We start from the raw sequence: 25401 nt of genomic DNA on the forward strand, positions 1-25401 counted from the left end.
TTGTGGCTACAGCCATAGCAGGAGGCTATTCCATCCTGGTAAGCAAGCATTTAGCTAACCATAATGGGTACATGGAATTGATGTAATAAAATGGAATTATCTGAAATTGCAGTCAGTTGTAAAGGGAAAAGAGATAGAAAAGTAAATAAATCTCTGTCACACCTGGGACAATTTCAAAGAAATGAGAGTGCTAATCCAAGGATAGCAATGATTATCAACAAATAATTTCTTTCTTTTTTTTTTTTTTTGTTTTTTGAGGAAGCTTAGCCCTGAGCTAACTACTGCCAGTCCTCCTTTTTGCTGAGGAAGCCTGGCCCTGAGCTAACATCCGTGCCCATCTTCCTCTACTTTATATGTGGGACACCTACCACAGCATGGTGTGCCAAGCGGTGCCATGTCTACACCCAGGATCTGAACCTGCGAACCCCTGGCCGTTGAGAAGCGGAACATGCGAACTTAACCGCTGCGACACTGGGCCGTCCCCAACAAATGATTTCTCATATAAAATATTATAATATCATAAAGATACATTGTAAAATCAGTTAGTTCTGCCTCAATGTCAGGAGAAGCTAAATTTGATTCAATAATGTACTAGTCAGGGTTCCAGTGAAAAAAATGCCACCACCTTAATTAGGATGATTCAAGGAGGGTTTAATAAAGGGACTGTTTACAAAGATGTGTGTGAGAGGTAGAGAAATCATGAGGGGTAATAAAATAATCTAGGAAAAGTAAGAATGAAGATGCAATAACTTTTAGGCTCAGCACTGGCAAGGAGATGGAGTGGCTACAAGAACCTGAGAACTGTCCACAGAGGCACCTTCGATGGAGTTGTACACTGTATCCAAGGGATACAGTCAGCCCAAGTTCTTCGAATGGAGAGAACCGTGGAAATATAAAACACTGTCTCATTTCCCTCTGATTTCCTACTCGAGTTCTCCACTGGCCAAATCTAGCTGAAAGTCAGAGAGCCTATTTATAGCCTAATCATGAAAAAAACATCAGACAAATCCCAATTGAGGGACATTCTACAAAATACCTGAATAAAACTACCCCTAAATGTCAAGGTCACCAAAAAACAAGGAAAGATGAGAAAATGTCACAGCCAAGAAGAGCCAAGAAGCGATGGCATCTAAATGTGATATGGTATTCCTCATGGGATCTTGGAAAAGAAAAAGGATATTAGATAAAAACTGAGGAAATCTGCATAAAGTATTGGTGTTAGTTAATATTAATGTATTAATATTAGTTTACTAATTGTAAAATACATACCATACCAATGAAAGATGTTAAACACACGGGAAACTAAGTGTGAGTGTATGGGAACTTTATGTATTGTCTTTGCAATTTTATATATATTTAGAATTGTTTTAAAAATGAAAGTTTATTAAGAAAAGATTGTAAACTTTTTTGTTTTTTAGTATCTTTAGTGTTATTGTCACCCAGCTTTGAGTGAAATACACTTCTCATTCCCTTTGTAAGCATCAAACCACTTTCAAGGATAGAATTTGCCTCAAAATCTCAAAAACTCTCAGTAATGTCAGTTTGTTCACATACTTTTTGTTCTATTCCCATCACCTAGTAGAGTGCTTGGTATATTGTTGGAACCCAAATTGCAAAATAAACTTTTAAGTTCAGAAATATTAACGGTGAATCCACAGTTTGAATTAGAGAGATATAACACTTTTGATATTCAAGAATGAAAAGATTATAACACAAAATAATTTTCTTAGTAATTCGATAGCCATTATAAAAATATTGAACTACAGATAAGACTTTACCTAAAATTGAAATGTATATACATAAGTTATGATGTGTTAAAAAAGGCAGAGAAAACAAAAAGTCTTCAATTTTTATCAATAAATGCAAATATTAATATTTGTGTTGCACTGCAATATCTCTTGATATTAACTTGCATTGGCAGCATGTGTCATTATGTGCTCACAGATTTGTTAATGCAACAGCTAACTCCACTTTGCAAGCTAGGTCTGGTGAACGTTGACAGACCACAGATAATTTAAACTGCCTTACAAACAAAGCTTAAATAAAGAAATCTTGTACCATGTTAAAAAATGACTGTAGTTATTATTCCAATAATATTGTGTAAAGTCAGTTGTCGTCCTCTCTCTGAATCTTTAACTGTAAGAACCATGGAAAGAATCCATTTCAGAGAGAGAGAGAGAGAGAAGGCAATATGTTTTAACACATTCACTCTCAAAATAGTCTGTTACGTATGTATTTTCCTGGACACTGATTGTTAGAGTTCTCTTGCTGGTATTCTGACATTCGAATTGTTTAACAAGTATCCTGGGAATTAGAGGGTCTTCCTCAGTGGTCACACAGCCTTCTCTGCTGCATACATAGCAGCGCTTCTGCGTCTCCCAGACTGACCTAGCATTAACTAAATTGGATGTCAACTATGTCAACATGCTCTCTAACTGCCAGTGACATTGTTACATGGGCTCCTGAGATGAAAGACAAAAGCACTCTGAAAGGAACAGAATACAGGATTTGAAGGAGCAGATGGAATGCAAAGGATTTGTCTTTTATTTTTGGACTTCTTATATTCTGATATTTTAGTGCTTTATTGAAACAACTGCTATAAGCTTTCTATCAAACATGGAATTAGAGGCATTCCTTCGTTCATAGACTTAATAGACCCAAAGAGCAGTGGAATTAAATCTGTGGCTGAAAACTTGAAGTCCTCAGTTTCTTTTAGATCTTATTTCATAACAGGTACATACCTCTTACTGGCACCCAACTAAATTTTGAGCAGTACTATCATAGAAATGATTTTCCTTTATTGGCAATTTCTTACACAGTGGTAACACTTAAAAAAACATAGTCATAGTATAACGGGTATCTGTTTTTTTTTCCTCAGTTAAAAAAAATTCAAGTTTACTTATAGAATGAAATTTAGTTCCACCACGCTATAACCATAAAATAAATAAAAGATTATAAAAGCCTACTGATTTCTTAGCATAAGAATGCTTTTTTTAATTAAAGTGGCTAATGGTCTCATCTAGGTTAGATTTCACTCTGTTATTCCTGAAATATTTTTTAATAATACTGCATGAAGAAATTTCTAAATTTTAATCCATCCTTCAAAACCCAGCTGAACTTATATCCGTTTCACTATTATTCTCTGGGTTTCTTCAGATTGTAATAGCAATATATTTATAAGTTTGTTAATATTTCTGGCCTATGCCATGAAATCAGCATTGCTAATTTATGTTTTTCCATTAGATTGTGTGTTCTCTTGAAGAGAAAAACTATATATAATAAAGTGAAAACAATTAAAGTGACACAGGATCGTGGCAATCACAGATATTTATCAATATCCAACATCCCACTTCCATTAGTCGCAGACGTCCAAATTTTAATCCAGCACTCTATTAGCCAGAATAAAAAACTACATTTCCAACGTTTTCCACAGGCCAGTGTGATTGTGTGTTAATGTCTGGACAGTGACACATCAGGAAAAGTGATATGAAGGCTCTCAGGGAATTTTTCTAGTAGGATATTATTCTTCCACTCTGCTGCCTAGAAATCGGTGAGGATGCTGTAGTCCTAACAACTATTCTGAGCCAAGAGGTGTACTTGAGGATACCAGAGCAGGAAGGTAGGAGCTAGAAACCCTGAAGATAGCAGCAAGTTTCTGTGATATCCAAGATACTCAGCTCCAAATTTACTTTTTGAGACAGCTCATATCTTATTTTAGCCACACTAACATTGTGTGTTTTCTTCTGATACGCAAGCAGACTTAATCTTAACTAAGAGAGGAAGATACAGGGATGAGAGGACTCACTTGGCATTTCACTCTAACAAATTGCACAACTACTCAGTGTTCTCTTCTGTATAATTTTAATTCTAAGGTGTGTCAAAATTTATATTTTTAGAGTACATTGAGTTGCTTAGCTCAGAGAACCCTTTCAAAGAAAGTTCCTAACTTTCATGATGAGGCATACAGGTGTATTCTAATCAGTTGTACCAAGTATCACATGTAATTGTTTCTAATTATATTATTTCTTGAGTGTGAACACGGATGAAAGTAAAGTTGGCACACACAGAATTTTGCCTCTTCTTTTCCTGTAGGCAGCCAGTAGTATATATATTCCTATGAGTGGATTGGTAGTGCATATGGGCATCACACATGCCTCACTGATGACTTAATCATGGATGGAACTCATTGTTTAGATTCCCATATAAAATCTGTTCTGTTCAAGTATAGTTATATTGATCAACTGAAAATCTTTCTTCATGGTATAGTGGGCATTTTAGCTCTGAAATATAAAGAGAGGAATTATTTCCATTCTATCTATATCTGTATGTCATCTATGTCTAGATTTAATCTATCTACATATATTATATCTATATCTGGATGTAGATATAGATAGAAATAAATAAGTCAAGATATGCTGCTTGAGGAAGTAACTTGGGATAAATTTGTTCTGCTATAAAGAACAAAAAGAATGTGACAACATTCCTGACACAAAAGTTTTCAGTCATTGTACAACCGATAGCACAGAATGTGATCACTGAGAAGGAGGAAACATACATGAGCTATAATCACTCACAGCCTCCTACATGGAGCCACTGGGACAATACTGAAGGATTATCAGACAAGGACCTTACTGCAGCTGTTATAAATATGCTCAAAAATTTAAAGTACAAGATAAAACAGAAAGGAAAAACAATGCAATATAACATATAAGACCATAGGGAGAAATTCTGGACTGAACAATATAAATTTCACATGAAAAAATCCATAAATGAGATTTACAGAAAATTACACTCTGCTGAAGGAAAGATCAGTAAAATTAAAAGCATATAATGAAACTATTTGAGCTGAAGCACATAGAGAAATAATAAACTGAAAAAAGAACAGAACTCTGGTGAGTTGAATGGTAGACCTCCAAAGCATATGTTCATGCCCCAGCCCCTTTAGCCTGTGAACTGAGTTTATTTGGAAAAAGCGTCCTTGTAGGTGTAATTAACTTAAGGATCTTGAGCTGAGATATCCTCAATTTTCTGTGACGTCCCTAAATCCAATGACATGATTGTTCAAAAGTGACACAAAGGGGAGACACACATAGAAAAAGAAGAAGAGAAACCATGTAAAGATGTAGGCAGAGATGGGCAACAAGGCAAGAAATGCCGGCAGCCACCAAAAGCAGGAGAGTCATGGAAAGATTCTCTCATAGAAACTTCAGAGGGAGCATGGCCCTGTCAACACCTTGATTTCAGAATTAAGGTCTCCAGAAGTATGAGAAAATATACTTTTGTTGTAGGAAGGCATCACATATATGTTAGTGAAGTCTGATAGGGAGAGGACAGAGAGGCCTATTTGAGATTTACATATACCTATATATATATACACATAGACACATATATACATAGACACATACATACCTCCATATATATGTAGATACACACATCTACATACATATATGCATATATCACACACATTATGTATATATAATTATCATATATCATATATACATACATATTTTATATATATAAAATAATGACTATTGAAGAAGTAATGACCACTGAAGGAAAAAAACAACTATTATTTACGAATTTGATAACTCTAAATCCTCAGATTCAAGAAGCTCCACACACCGCATGGCATCATAATTTTAATCATAATAATCATTTTAATCACAATAAATTGGATTAAAATCAGTAATAGGCACAAATAAAAGATACATTACAAATCAGGAAACAAAGTAGGAAACATACAGATATCTCTTAGAAACAATGCAAACCCAATAACAATAGAATGAAAGCTTTAAAGTGTTCAAAGACAATAAATCAATCTAGAAGTCTACATTTAGCAAAATTATCCATCATAAATGAAGACAAAATGAATAAATTTTCACTTATCAGCAGACTTGCAATAAAGGAACGCTTAAAACAAGTTCTCTGGGATAACACAGAATAATGTGACATCGAAACTGGATTTACGCTGAATAATGAAAAGCACTAGAAACAATAAATAGATGATTAAATATAAAAGATTTTCTTCTTTTGTTTTAAAATTATTCCATAAAATAATTACCTTAAAACAGAAATAATAGCAATGTATTGTGGGGTTTCCACATAACAGATGATTGTTTAAAACAAAAAGAATGACACAGTACTTTGGAGTTTAGAGACTATGCAGATGTAAGAAAATATGACAAGAACAAAAAGGATTGGAAGGTTGGCAGGTAGAAGAGTGCTATTATGAAGTGTTTTTTTTTTGGAGGGGGAAGATTAGGCCTGAGCTAACATCTGCAAATCCTCCTCTTTTTTCTGAGGAAGACTGGCCCTGAGCTAACATCCATGCCCATCTCCCTCTACTTTATATGTGGGATGCCTACCGCAGCATGGCTTGCCACGTGGTGCCATGTCCGCACCCAGGATCCCAACGGGTGAACCCCAGGCCACCAAAGCGGAACGAGCACACTTAACTGCTGCGCCACTGGGCCGGTCCCTTATGATGTTCTTATATTACATGCGTTGTAGTAAATATTATTTGAAGGTGGATTGTAATAAGCTAATGGGATACATTGTAAAACGTAAAGGAATCACTAAAAACAATAGGAGCAGGAGCAAAATATAGTTAATAGAACAGTAGTGAGTGAAAAAGTTGAATATCAAAAAAAACCCAAAATAATCCAGGAGAGAGAAAAAATGAGCAAAGTACAGATATTCAAAAAAATAACTAATAATAAAAATGATAGATTTAAATGTGACAATATGAATATTTATGTTAAATGAAAATGATCTAAACATCCCTATCAGAAAGTAATTACTAATAGTGGATTAAAATGCACAACTCATATTCCCATTCTCTAGAAGAAATGTGCTTCAGATCTGTCACAGGTAACTTAAAAGTAAAAGGATAGAAAAATACATACTCCACAAACATTACTTATGAGAAAAACTGGAGTGACTATATTATTAATAGAGGAAGTAGACTTCAAAGCAAGAAATATTATCAGAGTTTGAGAGATATTTCATAAACATAAAAAGTTAATTTATTATGAAGACAACACTTATAACTATGAATTGCTTAAATAAATGAAGCAAAATTTGATAAAACTGAGAAGAGAAGTGACAAATCCACAATTATAAATGCAGATTTCAATACTTCTTTTTAAGCAATTGAAAATAAATTTTGAGAGAAAATCAATAAGGGATTAGAAGACCTGAACAACACTATCAAATTTGACCTGATTGTTTTTCTAGAACATGACACTTATTAAAGGCAGAATGCACATTCTTTTTAAGTATAAATAGTAGATTCCCAATAAACTGTATAATGGGTCAAAAAATACGTCTCATTAAATTTGAGAGACAATTCAGATATTCAAATGTTTTTAACTACATGAAAAAAATCACAACATATCTAAGCTAGTGGGAAGGAGTTAAAGCAAGGTATAAGAGTGAAATTAATAGCTTTCAGTACTTATTTTTGAAAGTAAATGAAGGTCTGAATTAAGGATCTAAAGAAAATTATACCCAATATAAGCAGAAAGAAGAAAATAGTTATATGTGTAACAATCAATGAAAAAATATAAGATAAGAAATCAAAGAATTAACAGATATTAAAAGCATAATGAGACAATACTATGACTAAAATTAGTTCAGTGAAATTGAAAATTGAGATGAAATAAACACACTTCTTGGAAGACACATATTACCAAACCTGACTCAAATAGAAAGAGAAAATCAGATTAGCACTATTTAAAGAAATTGAATTCATAATTGTAAACCTGATACAGGCATATCAGGTTTATAGGGCTTAACTACGTGATTCTATCAAATCCTTAAGGAAGAAATTATACCAATCATATATAAAACCTTTCCAAAAATACACGATAAAGGAAGGAAAACTTTCCAGATCACTTTATGAGGCCAGCAATAGCCTGAGAGCAAAACTAATCAAAATCATTATGGTAAAATAAAAATACAGACGAGCATCGTTCATGACTATAGACATAAAAATCCTTAACAAAATATTATCAAATTGAATCTTGCAATATATACGGAGGAGAATGCACCATGACCAACTGGTATTTATTCTAGCAATGTAATACTGGCTTAACATTCAAAAATTAATGCATTTTACCATATAAATAAAATAAAGTAGAGAAAAAATAACTCATTAGATTCACAGAAATCATCAAACAAAATTAAACCATTAAGAGAAAATCTCAATAAATTAAGATAGAAGAAATATTCTCAAATTGATAAAGATTACCATTAAGAGAAAATCTCAATAAATTAAGATAGAAGAAATATTCTCAAATTGATAAAGATTACCTATGAAAAATTTACAGCTGACATCAACTTAATGGTAAAAGTTTGAATTCTTTCTCTATAAGATTGAAAATAAAGCAACACTACCTGCTCTGATTATTTCCATCTAATGTTAAGCTAGAGGTCTTAGCCAGTGGGATGTGACAAAAAAATAAGAAAAAAGAAAAGAAAAACCATGCATACAAATTGAAAAGGTAAAAGCAAAATTCTCTTTATTTGCAGATGAATGATTGTGTACATAGAAAATCTGAAGAAATATATAGAAAGCCAGTAAAATTACCAAGTGAATTTAGCAAGGTCAAAATACAAAAATCAATTGTATGTCTATAGATTTCCAATAAAAAAATAAAAAATGAAATGCAATATATCATTTACAATATCTTTAGAAAAGATTAAGTACTTAGTAATAAATTTAACAAAATATGTACAAGACTGGTAGAGTAAAGTATAAAATATTGCTGATAGGGATTAAATGATACCAAAATTTATGTCTGTGGTTTGGAAGACACAATATTGGGATAATATTCATTATCTTAAAAATGATATATAGATTCAATATAATTTCAATTAAAATTCTAACAAGACACTGAGTAATGACAAGCTGATTGTAAAATTTATACGGAAGAGCTAAAGACCTTAAATAACTAGAATAATTTTGAAAATGAACAAGTTTGGAGGACCTACACTAGCCTATTTCAAGATATACTTTAAAGCTACAATAATCAAGACACTGTATTATTGCTATAAGACACATAGATAAGTGGCACAAAGCAGAGAGTCTAGAAATAGACGTATTATATACATATATATAATTTTTTTTCAGGAAAGGTAGTTCACTAGGGAGAAATGAGAGTTTTAATTTGTTTAAATAGATGGTGTTAGCTAATTTGATGTGAACATAGAAAAAATATGAATCTCTACCTTTACCTCAAAACATACAAAAATTTACTTTGGCACAGAACATAGACCTAAACTTTAAACCTAAATTCTAAAAATTTTTTTAAAAAATGCATAAGAAAAAACATTTGAAACCTTGAGATTGGCAAAGATTTCTTAGGTAGGACCAAGTGGCATGAATTATAAAATAATAAAACTGATAAAACGAACGATATGAAAATTAAGAGAATGAAAAGGTAATTCAAAGACTAGGAGAAATATATAAATATGAGTGGTTAATAAGCACATAAAAAGGCTGTCAACCTCATTAGTCATTGGGGAAATGTTGATTAAAACCACAATGAAATACCACTACAGATATACTACAAAGGCCAAAATAAAATAAATTGATAAAACCAAGTGGTGGAGTGAATTTTAAAGAACAGATACACTCACACTTTGCTTGTAGAAATGCCAATTTCTATACCACTTTAGAAAACAGTTTGGCATTTACTATAACACGCACTTATTATACGGCGCAGCAATTCAATCTTTATTTATCTAAAGGAAATGAAAACATATGTATTGGATATTTAGAGTAGCTTATTTCTCATAATAGCCTTGAATTTGAACCAACTGAGCGTCTATCAATACTGAATTAATAAACTGCAGCCCATAAATACGATAGTATATTACAAAGCATTAAAAAGCAACAAGCTACTGATACCCACAAAAACACGGACGTATCTCAAAACATTATTGAGAGAAAAAGAAGCCAGAGAGAAAAAAAATAAAGTGTGATTCCTCTTATATGAAATTATAAGAATAAAACCCAAACTAATCTACAGTGACAAAAATCAGAGCCAAGATTGCCAAAAGTCAGGGGTTTTGAGGGGATTGACTACAAAGAGGAAAGACAATTACTTGGGTGTGCAAGAAATAGTCAATGTCTTATTTATGGTGGAGGTTATACAAGTGTACACTTTGTCAAAAGGCATTGAACTGAATTTTATAAATGAGTATATTTTATTGTATATAAATTATGCTAACCTAAAATTGATTAACAATTAGTAGTACTTTGACTGAATCAGGTATCCTATGCATGTTTGCATATTGTGCTTGTGGGACAACACCATACTACTGACTTCAACGACACTCACGATTTTTATCATGATGCGTTTCAAAAGCATGTTTTTTATAAACATTTACATGACCACTTTTTGCAGTTTAATTAACATTCCTTAATGTAGCTTTTTTTCTTCAAGTCCATGCAGCCGTTTAAATAAATGATCAAATAACTGAATAACTTGCAAGTTCGTAATTACGGCAAATATCACTGGAGGGTGGGAGAGAAATGGAATAACAAAAGACAGCCCTTCATAATTACAAAAGATGGCATTGCTTCCTTGCTGCTTATAAAAACTAGATTGTAGTTCTGCATCCCAGGTGGAAGCCTTGAGGTGGAGCAGTCGATAAGAAGCAGAGTTTCAAAACCTTGTGCTCACCTATCATTGAAAGACAAAGCACCTCGAATAAATGGTCACAGGCTTGAGTCTCGATTTTCTTTAATTAAGTAACTCAATTAGGAAAAACTAAACCTTCCATCTAGCTTCTATTTCCCACCCCTCTTGATTTCAAATTCAGTTCATTACTCATAAGACTGGTTAACCTACTGGCTATTTTTATTTAGCTAGATTTTCTAGATAATTGATTTCCCTGTGAACATACTGCAATTAGAAGTGCACACTATTGGAGTCAAATTATTCTGTGGTGTATTTTACATGAATAGGTATGTGGTTAAGAAATTGCTTTACGTCAAAATGAACTTTATTTAACTCTTTTCTTTTTTTTAAGTGTGAATGAAGTAATCTTTAACGATTACCCTTAGGTAAAAAGAATTAGTCAGTTTCCTTATGAAAGGGATAAAAGGATTTGGGGTGTATGTTTCTGTGTGCATGTGTGTGTGTGTGTTTCCCTACTTTAATTGTTTGCTTCCAGAGAAGAAAGCCCCCCAGTGAGTTTGTAGTCCTACAAGTTATGTACTAAAATTGATTGACTAGATAATATTTCAATTCTCATTTTTATGAGATTGTAAATGGAGATTCAAATAAACCATGTGTACACAGTATGTCCGCATGCGTACGCATTTTATGGATTCACACTTTTATGCTGAAAGAAAGTTGTAGCACACAGCAGAGATCAAACTGCAAGTGTAACAAACAGGAAAAGCCACAAAATGCAAACCTGATCTGAAGAAAATAAATGATTGATAGTGCAATCACTGTGCAAATAGCTAAGGAGAAACCTGGGAGCAGAAGGGCATCAGGACAACGAAATGCATCAAATACAAGTGGGAGCAGTGGGTTAATGAGTGTCACCATCGTAGATCCTCACATAGGAGAAACAAGGGACAAGAATGCACAATTTCAATGAGGACCATAAAGTATTCCCTGTGCGTATATTTGTAGTGGGCATCCGGAATTGGAAATGAGCATCATAGAGAAGGTTTGCTTTAGCATATTTCATTGTTGTATATTTACAAAATAATGAAATCCTTAAACTTAGATACTTAGCTATTGAAGATAACTCAGCAATCCAAAATATATACCAGGTAGTTAACACTATTGATATCTATAATTCTTCTACTCAGCAGTATATAAACACATAAAATCAACCAAATCTCCAAAGGATAAATTCAAAAGTTAAACCTGATCTTTCTTTAGTTCTGCCACAATGTAGCCAAACCAGCAGTTTTCTTTTGGGAATATTTAAAAGCAGCTTCCCATCATCAAACTTAGTATAACTAGAAAATCCTCCAAAGAGTAACACAAACATATTAAAAGCTTCTTCAGTGTTGTGGCATATAATTTGCATAATAATAGTATCTCAAGTAAGTCAACACATGTTTAGTAATAATAGAGTAAATTACGCATCACATAACCATACGAGCAACAGCAAAAATCAATAGTGTCTATAGGTTCTATATAGATGTGTTTGCTTTTCTCTATAGGTATAAGTCATTTCCATAATGGGAGGTACGAATGCTGCATTAAAAGCCCTAAGTAATCTGCCTGTGATTTATGTTAGCTATTCTACCGTCTAGTTTAATGCAATGCTTCTGATGCTAATTGCAGCTTCATGGCGCTTTCTGGTGAAGAAAAGTTCTTGTTTCTGTTACAGCCAATTCCTCTTTAGATAGTCCAACCAGTTTATTCTACTCAATCTAATCTCAGAGGCCAGATGGAGCTCAAGGGGCTATGCTGCGGGGTGAATATTACTCTGCTATCAAAGAGATTCGCAGTGTCCTGAAAAGACCACAGTTTTATATCTGCTGTGTTCTATATAAGCTGACTTAATTGAAGAAGATGGAAAGGACATAACATTGTGCAAACACCACATGCAAGGCACACTACACAAGTTCCCTCCCTCATTCCTCCAACACTCTCTGAGAACGATACTGTTCTCGTTTTATAGATGAAGAAACCGAGGCCTCTGATTAAGGAAATGTGTACCACATCCATACCATGGTGGAAAACAGTATTCCCTTATTCTTACCAGTGTTATGAAGATAAATGATACACTGTTTGCAAAATTCTGAGAAAGGTGGCATTTTAAAAGAATTGATTAAAGAAAGCATTTAAACAAATTGCGTCTCATGTGGGAGACCACGCTCTTTGCCTTAGAACAGCTGTCATCAAAAATTAGATGCAGGTCATTTGAAAGGCAGAGTTCCTGTATAATTTACTTTCTTGAACATTATGTAATGGAGCTAGCTCATCTGAATGATTCCAGTCAAAGAAAAAGAGGTTTTGAGTTTGATAATGACTTAATCATGTGCCTGCTCACTATTTGTTCCTCTCCACTCGCCTAATCCCGGAATGACACGGTGAGACTACCTGGAAGCTGCACTGTGTACGTTCCACTTGGGAAGAAGTGCATAGAAACTACAGCTCAGGGATAACCAGAGGAGTGGCTACTGACAAATTACATAGATTTTTGAACTTTTCCTTATCAACCACGAAATGGCTATACAATATAATGCACATGGCTGTGACGAAAATTCAATTCAGGCCTACTGTGTCTTGCCAGGCAACAGGAATATGGTGGCTAGTGATTTAATGTTACCTCTCTTCCCTTTCCCTCCCATAAAAAAAGTATGCAAACTACTTTTATATTGAAATTTTTAAAAAATCATCTTTTGGTAAACTGTTGTATACATATATTGACGTCTGTAATGAATGCCTGACCACGAAACACTGCAATAGTAAATGTCAGTATTCTAGGATATCAGCCCTTTCCCCTCTTTGGAGATAACCAATGCATAACAGTCATGATCCATATGGTAGACAGTCACAGATGCAACGTTCTCCTGGGAAATTCAAATGTCAGCGTTATTAATTCAAGGCAAGAAATACCAAAAGAAGAATATTTTTATCCTGAAACAGTTAAATGCTCATGTTTTTTCTTGTCAATAAATTGACACCTGCAGTACAGATTTGTTAATATATGTGATGGATAGCCCAGTATTAAATTAACCCTGTCTCTATTGATGACTGAATCATTCCCATCACTTCTTATACCATCATTTTGTTTTCACTTTGTATTACACTTGATGGTAAGAAAAAGCAGAATATTAAATCATTTATTTTTCATTATAGTTAATACTGTTAAAATGTCCATATTCAAAAGTTCAAATTATCTTCTCTGGATACTTAAAAGTGGAAATATGTTTAATAACTAAAAGTTCATTCATCTCATTCAGTAATTTTGAAATAACAAACTGACCTTTTTTATTATAAATTATCTTCTGTTAAAAGCTGTTGTGGTTTGATAATATATTTCCTTCTCCCTGTGAAACTAGCTATTTAACAACCATTAGGTTTGTTTTTGTTTGTTTTCAGTGCAATTCCAAATGGCTAACTTCAGGCATTATAACTCCTCCGCTGCGCTCAACCTCCTGAATTCAATCTCAATTAACTTTCCCCCAAATGTTCGGACTGACACTGATTCACATATCAACTTGAGATTTAAATACCTCTCCTTCCTTTCATCAAAGGACATTTGTGGATACAGGAGGTGTCCCTAAGTGAAACACATGGTATATCTTCAAAGATCCGTACTCATTTTCTAAGATTTAATTATCTTTAATTGTCATTTACTCTTTGACTTTTGAAAATTCGTTAAAAAAATAACATACAAAGGTCTGCAGCCAAGGAAGTATGTCTATACTACTGTTCATCTTGAAACAAATCTGTCTTTCTTAAAATCATATTTAATCTTAGAACATAAAAGAATTTATTTGGGTTTAAGTGAATAGAATTGGCAGTGTGTCATCAAAGTGAAGGCAAATAGTGCATTAACTGGCAATGAAGAATGGCCTTGTTTTCTTGAGTTACTTTCTTTGTTTCGTTTTGATTTCCTAAGAGATTTCATATGATAAACTACGTGAAATATAGTGTTCTAAGTTTTAGAGAGAAATCCCTTGATTAACCCATACCCCTTATAATTTGTTAACAAATTAGAAGACACTTCTTTCCCAATGTTTTATCTTAGATAGCAAAGATATCTAACCTAGGCAGATGTCTTCAGGTGTTATCTTAATGAAATTGTGTAATATTTACCCTGACACACGTAACGATGGATTCATCAAACAAATATTGATTGGCATCTATTAGATGTCAGGCTCTGTTCTAAACACTTGGGGGACAATTGTGAACAAGAAGCACACCCTTCTCTCCCTTTGGAGCCTATTCCATAGGAGAAGGCAAATTATTAAAGTGGACAAATAAGCACACAGTAATTTCAGACAGTGACAAATGTCATGAAAAAAATTAAACAGGTAATATGATAGAGAGTAATTAGAGGTGGGTAGTTCTTTAGAGTGATCAGGAGAGTTCTTTCAGAAGAAATACTATTTAGATTTGAATGGTGAAGTAGGATGATGCTAAATTATGTGGAAATCTTAAGTAGAGGGCACAGCTAGTACAACATTCTCAATTTAGAACAAATTTGGCATGTTTATGGGAAAAGAATCTATCAGTGTATCTGGGGATTATGAGGAAGAAAGACAATGATTGAGAAGGCAGATTCTGACAACGAAGAATCTCGAGGTCCACTGAAAGCTTAGTGGGAAACTATTGAGTGGAGCAACTGCAGGCTAGCAGTGGCATGATTAAAATTTTTTAAATCACTCTGGCTGGTTAGCGGAAAAGAAATTTGGGGTATCAAAGAGAAAACAAGGAGAATGTTGAAGTTGCTCAGGTGAGAAAGGATTAAGGGTATTAAAGAATGAATGCCAGTAAAGACAGGAAGACAACATCTACAGACAAACCTTCAGAGAAATGGTACAGAGAAGGGCAATGGAAACTGCAAGAATATTTAGGGTCAAGAAAAAATATCTATATTTAAAATAATAAGAGACAATAGAACAGGTTACAGTTGGATGTCAATGTGTGATTTCCAATTGGCAGGGATAAATTAATGATGGGGCAGAGAAACGTGAAGACCTTGAAAACACACAGTTGAAAATTTACGCAACCCAAGTACAAAGAGGGTTGCAAAAAAGGAAGTTTGAAGTTTCCATAATTAGTCATCTGTAGACAGGCTGCTGCAGACACACCAGCTGATCTTGTCTTCAAAGGCTATTTTATAAACTCATTGCTGGCAGTATCTGAGTGACTTGGGATGTCTCACTCTGTCTTCTCAGTCAGTTGATCTCCCATGGTTAGTGTTCACCCAACTAGCGAAGTCAAGGTATGGTAATTTACCCACTCCAAGCATGACAAGCGAACAGTGCAACTTTAAGAATCTATTCTGAAATAAGTAACAAAGAAAGGTAACAGGAAGAACAAATGCACATTTCTTCATAAATATCTTCCACTAAGTCCACAATGAAGGCCAGAGCAAATTTAACCGAGACACCATTAGCAGGAGGTATGAGTAATTTCTTAACCACTCTAGGCCTTCTCTGCCGTCCCTGTTGCAGTTTCCTCAACAGCATACTAATTATAATGTATCCAAAATTTCAGACTCTTCAGCCTGCCAAGGTTCATGACATTCTGATCAGGATCCTCAGTGCATCTACAGCTACTGGCAGAGAAAGCACCAAGCTGTGTATCTGACCCAAAGCCATCTATGAGCTTTCAAACTGGTCAGCTGACCCAAAAGTTTTTCCTCTTTCAGGATGGTACTATAGACCCCATAAGTAAATAATCCATTATTTATCTTGATATTTCCAAACCCTCTAAATATCCACCATGGAAGGCATAATATCTGAAGTAGGTACAACCTCTAGAAGTGGACTTTATTGCCAATTTTTTATTTTTTAGTAAGATTAGCCCTGAGCTAACACCGGCTGCCAATCCTCCTCTTTTTTGCTGAGGAAGACTGGCCCTGGGCTAACATCTGTGCCAATCTTTCTCTATTTTATACGTGGGATGCCTACCACAGCGTGGCTTGATAAGTGGTGTGTAGGTCCACATCTGGGAACTGAACCAGCAAACCCCGGACCTCCAAAGCTGAACACGTGAACTTAACTACTGAGTCACCACTCCAGCCTCTCCAAAATTTTTTTGATTAAGTAGGCAAACCAATAGATGGTGACTATACTCGATGAGGAAAGTGAAGCTGAGAAGTTTTAAGTGCAGTGATGATTAATTCCCAGTTTTCCTGGAATAGTCTTGATCTCTGCCTGTTGTCCTGGCATAGTTAATAATAATGCCAATGCCTGGGCTTACACTCAAAAGAACCCATATTTTTAGGATCAGATATATGGTCTAAGTAACCTGTTTTACGTCATATAGCTAACAGATGGCAGAGCAGGTTTAAGGCTCAGATCTAGCTTAAAACTGTATGCATTCTTCTATAGCCCAATAAATATACAATCTCAGCTCTCTAAAGTAACTCTGTAACCACAAATTCTCTAAGATAAAAGGTTTAAAATGTATTAACTCCAGTGTCAATTTCTCTTTTAGATCTTCACCATTTCTACATACCATATTAGCCATATCACCAAAACATAAATCAAGCTAACCTCAGTCATTTTTGAGAAATTTTTTCCCGTGGGAATATATCTCTGATAGTTAATTTTTTGATGAAGCTCTCAGTGGATACTTGCTTTGGAGTTAACTTTGAATTTGATCTCAATTCTATAAAACTAAATATGTGGCTACATGTTTCCGTTCAGATTTAATAGGGAAAGAATAAAACAATATATTCAAAACAATTTTACTGAAAGCAAAACTTGTGTTCTATTTTTGGATGTTAATTATTTCTAATGTCCTTAATAACTAAAATCAGTTTTCCATTTGTCTCCTCTCTAAGGTAAATCTTAGAGTGAGAGTTTATTTCTGAGCGTTTACAAGTCTCTCTTGTTTTGTTACCTTACCTAATTTATGAGCAGGAGCATGAGCCTGTAGTCTTCTATATCAAAATATGATTTTTTGAAGTTTATACCTCTTTCTAAATCATCAAAAGAACAGACAAATTCAATTTCTACATATGGAAGCAGCTAGAACTTTTACAACAACAAATGATTAGGTTGAAGTTAGTATCACATTTCTTAAACACATAATGAAAGTGTGATATTTTATCTGACACAATTAGCTTCCTGCATGTCAGTTTATCCTAATTAACTTGGGTGAGTTTGACAGATATCAGCATCCTTTGTCTTTGTGCCCTTGTTATATTCTGGCACATTAAATTTAGTCTTAAAACTTAAAAAAACATGCCACCAAATCTCTGGTAAACTCAAGCCTCTCTGGAGCAGTGAAATGACAGTCACAATCTCCTTCATTAAGAAGAAAATACTTAGAGGATAAAAATATGGAAATTTAACCAATTTTTCATTGAATATTTTTGCATGAACAATCTATCCAGTAACTTTCAAGAAACCACATTTCTGATGATTTCAATATAATGGTGATACAGTTTTACCTTTATGATCACACAGTAGAAAAAGGAAGAAAAAGTACAAGTGACAGAACCTATTTCTGGGCCTCTCTTTGCATAGACAGGGTACGAAGAAAATAACAAACTTTAAAAATTGTCTCCAATAATAAATATATTTCAATATTTCTATAAAGTTATGTTAAATAATTAAACATGGGGCCAGTCCTGTGGCCTAGTGGTTAAGTTCAGTGCACTCCACTTTGGCAACCTGGTTTCCGTTCCTGGGTGCAGACCTGCACCACTCATTGACCTCCATGCTGTGGCAGCGACCCATATACTAAATAGAGGAAGACTGGCACAGGTGCTAGCTCAGGGCTAATCTTCCTCAAGCAAAAAGAGGAAGATTGGCAACAAATGTTAGTTCAAGGCAAATCTTCTTCAGCAAAAATAAATAAATAAATAATTAAACAAATTATTCTTTCAAATTTTAAATATATTTTTATAAACAATGAACAATTTTTTGTCAGTGATATAGAAATTAACCAAAGAAACCATTAAGTAGAATTACCCCTAAAAGTTGATCAAGCTCTATTATTGCTATTATTTTTCTCAAAAATTTCCACGTAATTTTAGTGAAAATTTTCACATAGCAATGGATCCCAAGAAGAACAACTGATAAGACCAACTGAAGCTATTTATCAAATGCGTTTACCCAATATGGTGCTCTATTTATGTTTTTCTTTTCTTTAATTAACTAATTTTTTGTGTGTATGAAATCAAAATCTAGACATTAGAGAAATAGAATTATCATATTTTGTGAGGCTTTTGCAAAGAGCCAGGTTCCTGAATTCCTAGAATAACCTGGAGAAAATAGCTTGCCAACTTTTAATTACTGAGGATACCTCTGTAAGTACTACATTCATGGGCTATCTGCTAAGTGGATAAAATCATGGTAGAGGAGTGACTCCGCCACTAATGAGATTAAGATGATAAATCTTCACCAAAAATTAGAATTAGACAATGGTCTTCAGAAATGTTGTTCTCTGCTTATTAATTGATATAGAAACACAGCTGTAGATTGGGGTATTTTTTACTTACCTTAATTTCTAGAGAAATTTTTTTGTTTGTTGACTCTACATTAAAGTTTGAAACTTGTAATAATTTTGTTTATAATTTAAACCCTACTATATGAGTAAAACTATTCACTCCTTGATCCAAATGTTATAGTGCTTAAGAAATTCATGTACTTCTTTTCAATTTAATTCTATTTAACTTGTCTATGGAAATTTAATTCAGAAAGAAAAATCTCAATAAGCTTTTCCTCTTGAAAAAGAAAACAATTATTGTTTTATGAAGATATTCTATTTCTGAAATGACAACGAGTGAGTTTAGATAGCTATTGAGATATCCACTGACCTAGGCGTTCTGATGTACCCTAACAAATCTGCCAATTCATATAACTATAAGATAACTTTAATTCTACTTTACTATGAATAATAAAAATATCTATTAATTTATTCTAGAGAGGACTAGCTTTACTTTACAGAACACAAGACACTCACTTTTCTAGACATTATTCTTTATGCTCAACTAAATAGCTCCGTTTAAACAATTTGTTCTTGCTAATTTCTATTTTTAAAAGGGACATATCTTGGACACCTGGTAGAATGAAAAAAAAAATAAAATGGCAACTACAAATTTTGACACAGAACCTGGGCCAATTGGGATTCTCATACATTCCTGGTGGCATAGCCACTTTGAAAAACAGATTGGCAGTTGTAAAGCGAAACATACATTTATATTACCCGGCTATACCAATCATAGGTAACTACCTAAAGAACTAAAAGCTATGCTCACACTAAAACCTGAACATGAATGTTCATAAGTAACTTTATCCCTAATGACCAAAAATTAGAGACAATCCAAATATCTTTCATCTGGTAAATGGATAAACAAACTTTGATACAATGCTACAATGGAATACTACTTAATGTAAAGGACTGAACCACGAAAATATGCAATAGAATGGATTAATCTCAAATGAAAGAATCCTTACTCAAAAAGCTGTATTCTAAATAGTTCCATTTATATGACATTCTAGAAAAGGTGAATGTATACGAATAGGAAACTCATCAGTGGTGGCATGGGGCTAGAAGTGGCAGGAGGGAATGACCCCTAAATGGTAGCGTGAGGAAATCCTTTTGAGTACTGGACCATTTCTATATCTTGGTTATGATGATAATTATATGATTGCATATGATTTCAAACTTAAAACTCCACACCAAAAAAGTGAATTTTACTACATGCTCAATATAACTCAATATACTATAGCTCAATATACTATAGGCTCGATAAAACCCAATAAAAATATATATAATTTAATCATCTATCATTCTTTTTATAACCTCATATTGTTTTCCCCATTGTAGGAGAGGTTTCTATTGCTTTAAGCAAGTTGCCAAATAAACAACTATTTTATAAGAATTATTGATAATTATATTGGAACAGAATGTCACTTAAAGACTATTTCTATTACTTTCAAAAGTTAACTTTTGAATGATTCCAAGCAAAATGTTGGAATTCATGTTGATTTTATTACATTAGGTTAATCAAACAAGTAAATTTTCCCTATAGAACAAGCAGAAATAACTTCTTGTGTGGGAACAAAAATCTGCAATTTACTAACAGTGCCAGTTACCATTTGTAAGAGCTTGTTTTATTTTTAGATTATTATTTTAAAAAATGAAGCACAAAGATATTTTCCTAAAAAGAAGACAAAAAATGGAAATTATGCTCACACTACTCAATGTCATTCATTTTATTAGACTTTGTTTTGTATTCATTAAAATAACTGACTTTTCCTGGGATTGAGGATATTTTATGTGGGGGCTTTGTCTCTTTTTAAAATAGTTTTGTTTGAAGTGATTTCATTTCTGTGAAAGAAGGAGAAAGCAGAGATAATTACAGCCGTATGCTTTACAAGCTCATGGGGTTTCAACTTTTCCATAGTTACTTCTTGAATTAGTTCTCTTATAAAAATAAAACCCTTCACAGCTCATTGTCACTGGTGTTATTGCCTTAAAATGAATCACTTCTCATCTTTTCTTCTTAATATTTGACAAGGCACAACCATTTTTTTTTTTTTAATGCTTTTCAGATAAAACTTTAAAATATCCTATTAAAAAAAGCAACTTTTTTCAGCAGAAGAAAGGTAAGCCAATTGTCTCCCAAACTGGGAAAATGAAAATGGATTAAATAAACTTCACAAGAAAAGTCTTAATGATTAATCAATTTATTTTTTGTGTGTTAGATTTTCCTAATTATCTCAATGAACTAAAGCAGAACCATTCCTAACTGAATAATCTATCACCTCTTGAGAATTTATCAATTGTAAATTAATAAGTACATATTAGTTTTTAATATGGAACATATCAGAACAAATAAAGTGTGAAAATGTTGTTTCCAGAATAGAAATTTCAATAAATATAATACATTTATCATTTTATTGTGAGATTATGGGCTAAATATCACATTATATTTAAAGAAGAGTTAATTATTTTGCCTGGCTTATTATTAACCATATCTTTCCTCTCTACTCCTTTAAAATTTGAGACAAGCTTTTCATTAAAAAAAAAAGCATAGTCAATAATTGCATGTCTCCTGGGGTCTCATTAAGACCACAGGAAAGATCGTGATATAACACTAGCATGCCTTCTCCCCATATTCTCTTTGTATAATAGGTTGAATTGTGTTTCCCTCAAAAAATGGTATGCTGAAGTCCTGATGACTAGTACTTCAGAATGTGATCTTATTTGGAAATAGGGCTGTTGCAGACGCCACTAGCTAAGTTGTGGTCATGCTGAGGTAGGGTGGGCCCTTAATCCAATGATTGGTGTCTGTATAAGAAGATGATCATCTAAAGACAGAAACACACAGGGAAATTCCAGGCAGAGATTGAAGTAATACAACTACAAACCAAGGACACCAACGATTGATGGCCACCCCCAGAAGCTAAAGGGCAAGGAAAGATTCTGCCCTGCACGTTTTAGAGGGAGCATAGCCTTGCTAACAGCTTGAGTTTGGACTTGTAGCCTCCAGAACTATGAAATGGTAAATTTCTGTTGTTTTTAGCCACCACCCAGTTTGCAATATTTGTTACAGCAGCCTTAGGAAACCAACACACTTCAGAAACAGAACTCCCTTCTTGGTGTTGACCTGGAAGTCATAATCAGTCAGAGGCGACATTTCCCAGGGTTCCTTGCAAGTTAGGTCCACACTGCAATCTTTCTAATGCAGTCATTTGCCTGCCTCTTTGTTTCTCCTTTCCATGGCCTGTCATACAGATGTGGGGCTTCAAAATAACTCAGTTAAAAGGCAATGTCTGATGACGAGATAAAGAAACTGGTATGGTGATAAAATGGACATATACATTCCTAACATTTTTTTTCATCTTCAGAACACTGTTGAAGAGCAGCACTAAATAATCCTTCAGTACTGAATATGCATAGCCTATGTGTAGATGAATGCTTTCTTTAAGACAGGGAATTAACTCTACAGGATTTATACACAAACACACATGCACACACACACACACAGTACTTGACACATAAAGAAATCTATAGATTAATTACAACAAACCATAGGTTTGACAATTTTTTCCCTGGCTTATCTATATCCACATGAGTCAACTAAATTTGTTGTTTATATAATTGAGTTTTTATAAAATAAAACACAGTAAACCAGATAGAGAAGAAGAACAGGGCATAATTTCTATTTCCTTATTTTCTCTCAAGGCCCAGGCAGAAGATAGAAGATAGAGGGGTTTACCTGCTATTGGTTTATCTACTTTGTCTTACATACGGATACAAGTTTATTAAACCACACCATTCTCATATCTGGGTCTTATTGACTAGCAAAATTTGAATTTTTATTCTTTATTCACATTTATTATTTAAATTCTTAAACCTAGCAGTAGCCAAGTTCCCATTATTTAAGGAGATGATCAAAGTTCCAAGAGGAAATTTTCTATTCTGAGGCTTCCATCAGCTTCATTTACTTTTCAATTCTGATCCAGAAAAGCTGATAATCAAAAGTAGAATGTTAGGAAATATCTAAAATAGTATTGAAAAGAGTGCAGATCTCAGCACTGGGAGACCTGAATTCAAAGTTCACTCAATAACTAAGTAAACTTAGATAACCCTCAGTTTCTTCGTCCAAAATAGAAAAATGACATCTACCAAACAGGTCTTGTTAAAAGTGAAGTGAGATACGGATTACAAAATGCCTGGCATACAGCGGTTGCTCCATTCATGTTAATTCCTCAGTCGACTAATCTTAAGACCATGTTTATGTTAGACGATGATTTCTCTCAATGACACAGCACTGTTCAGGCCTCCTCAGAGGAATCTCCAATTATGTCATCGTTTATGGGTCCCAGCATTCCCCCATGGCTTCTGCTTACTTAATATTGGGATCCCCATTATTATTCATTGATTATTTTATCAATGAATGTGTGATCCTTTATGCCAGTAATTCATAATGTTCAAATATATAGCAAAAGGATCTCATGGCTAGTAATGCTATGCAATAAAAAGGAAACTTCTTTCATGATCCTGTCCACTTCAATTATTTGAAATTTCTTTCCAGCAGCTACAGTCAATGCTCTCGGCCAAATCATCTAGGATGCCCTTAAGGGTTCTCTGTACCCGAGGCGCAGATGCTTAGATGCCCCAAGAGGTAACTGTGTCTGGAATTTCAGGCCCCCATCCCCCACAGTGAACTGGTGTAGGATTGTGAAAGCTCAGCTCCTTCACCTCAGTGGAGAACAACATTTGTAGGGATTTCTGTGATTCTGACCCCTGCTTTATCAGCAAAAACTACCACTTCACCTGATTGGCTTCATCCCCTTTCTTCATCCTACTTTCCCCTAGTCTCTTACCAGATTCGCTTTGGAGTATTTTCTTAATAAGTCACTTCCAAAGGAATCCTTGTCTCAGATTCTGCTCCATTGAAACCATTAGACACTATTAAGGCTTTTAAAAAACTATGATCTAACAACATGTTTAAAGAAAAATGTTCTCTCTGCACTATAAGCCATAACCAAACCACTCTAAGATACATCTTTCTGCAAAGATCTCTGTGATTCCACATCTATTCACTAAAATATGTGAGCAGAATACTTATAAAAATTGTCCATAAATGTGTGCTTGGTGTAAATGACATGATTTTACTTCACAAGGGAGTATCTCATTATTATTAGCTACTGGCAAAGGCAACACAAATTATATTCACCTCACAATTACACATTTATATGACTAATTTAACCCAACTAAAAGTTCCTAGAGGACTTGTTTACATTTATTTACTTACTGCCTTTACAAACGAGCTAGCTCTACCTTCTCTATTTTCTCATTCTTTTGTGTTACTCTCTTTACCCCATACGGTGTAAATATTTACTAGATGCATGCCAGACGAAAAGCTGTTGCATAAGGATTTATGTATATGGATTCATTTATAAATGTAAAATGAATATAAGCCATTCAATAAGAGTATTCTAAAATTTATCAAAACATTAACAAAAATTTATCCATACAAATTTTAAATTATTTTTCTCCATTTTTCCTTTTTCACAAACTATTCTTACATAACGGGACAGAAGACTTAAACTATTAGATATTCAAAACAAATATAACTCCTATTTCAATAAAGTGATTTTCTCTAAGCATATTCAGATCTCTCCCATTGTAAGATGGATGTTTGACCTAAGGCACACATTTAATTACTCTCTAACAGCTCTGTAGTCATGCATCACTTAACGATGGGACACAGTCTGAGAAATGTCTCCCTAGGGAATCCTGTTGTTGGAGGAACATCAGAGAGTGCATTTACACATACCTGGATGGTATAGTTTACTATGCACCTAGACTATATGGTACTAATCTTACAGGACCACTGTTGTATATGTGATTCGTCATTGACCAAAATATCATTATGCAGCTCATACCTGTATTGTCTTTTACCAAAATTTCTCAAAGAATTCTAATTGCTTTCTCCACTCCTTTATTGCTAATTGACTAGATGACACCTAAATCTACCATCACCTGGTTGGCGTCCTCATTAAGTCTAACGACAATAATGATGCTAACTAATATTTATGAATGCTTACTATATTCTAGGTATCTTTTGAACACATTGTATATTTAAATTTTTAAAATCTTCCCAATAGCCCTAGGAGTTAAGTACTACTAAAATTTGGAAACTGAGTATAGAGAATTTAGATAACTTGTTTCAAGTCACACAGTCAATAAGTGAATGAACAGAATTTTA

The sequence above is a fragment of the Equus asinus genome, chromosome 10 (assembly GCF_041296235.1).
Source record: "Equus asinus isolate D_3611 breed Donkey chromosome 10, EquAss-T2T_v2, whole genome shotgun sequence".
NCBI lineage: Eukaryota > Metazoa > Chordata > Mammalia > Perissodactyla > Equidae > Equus > Equus asinus.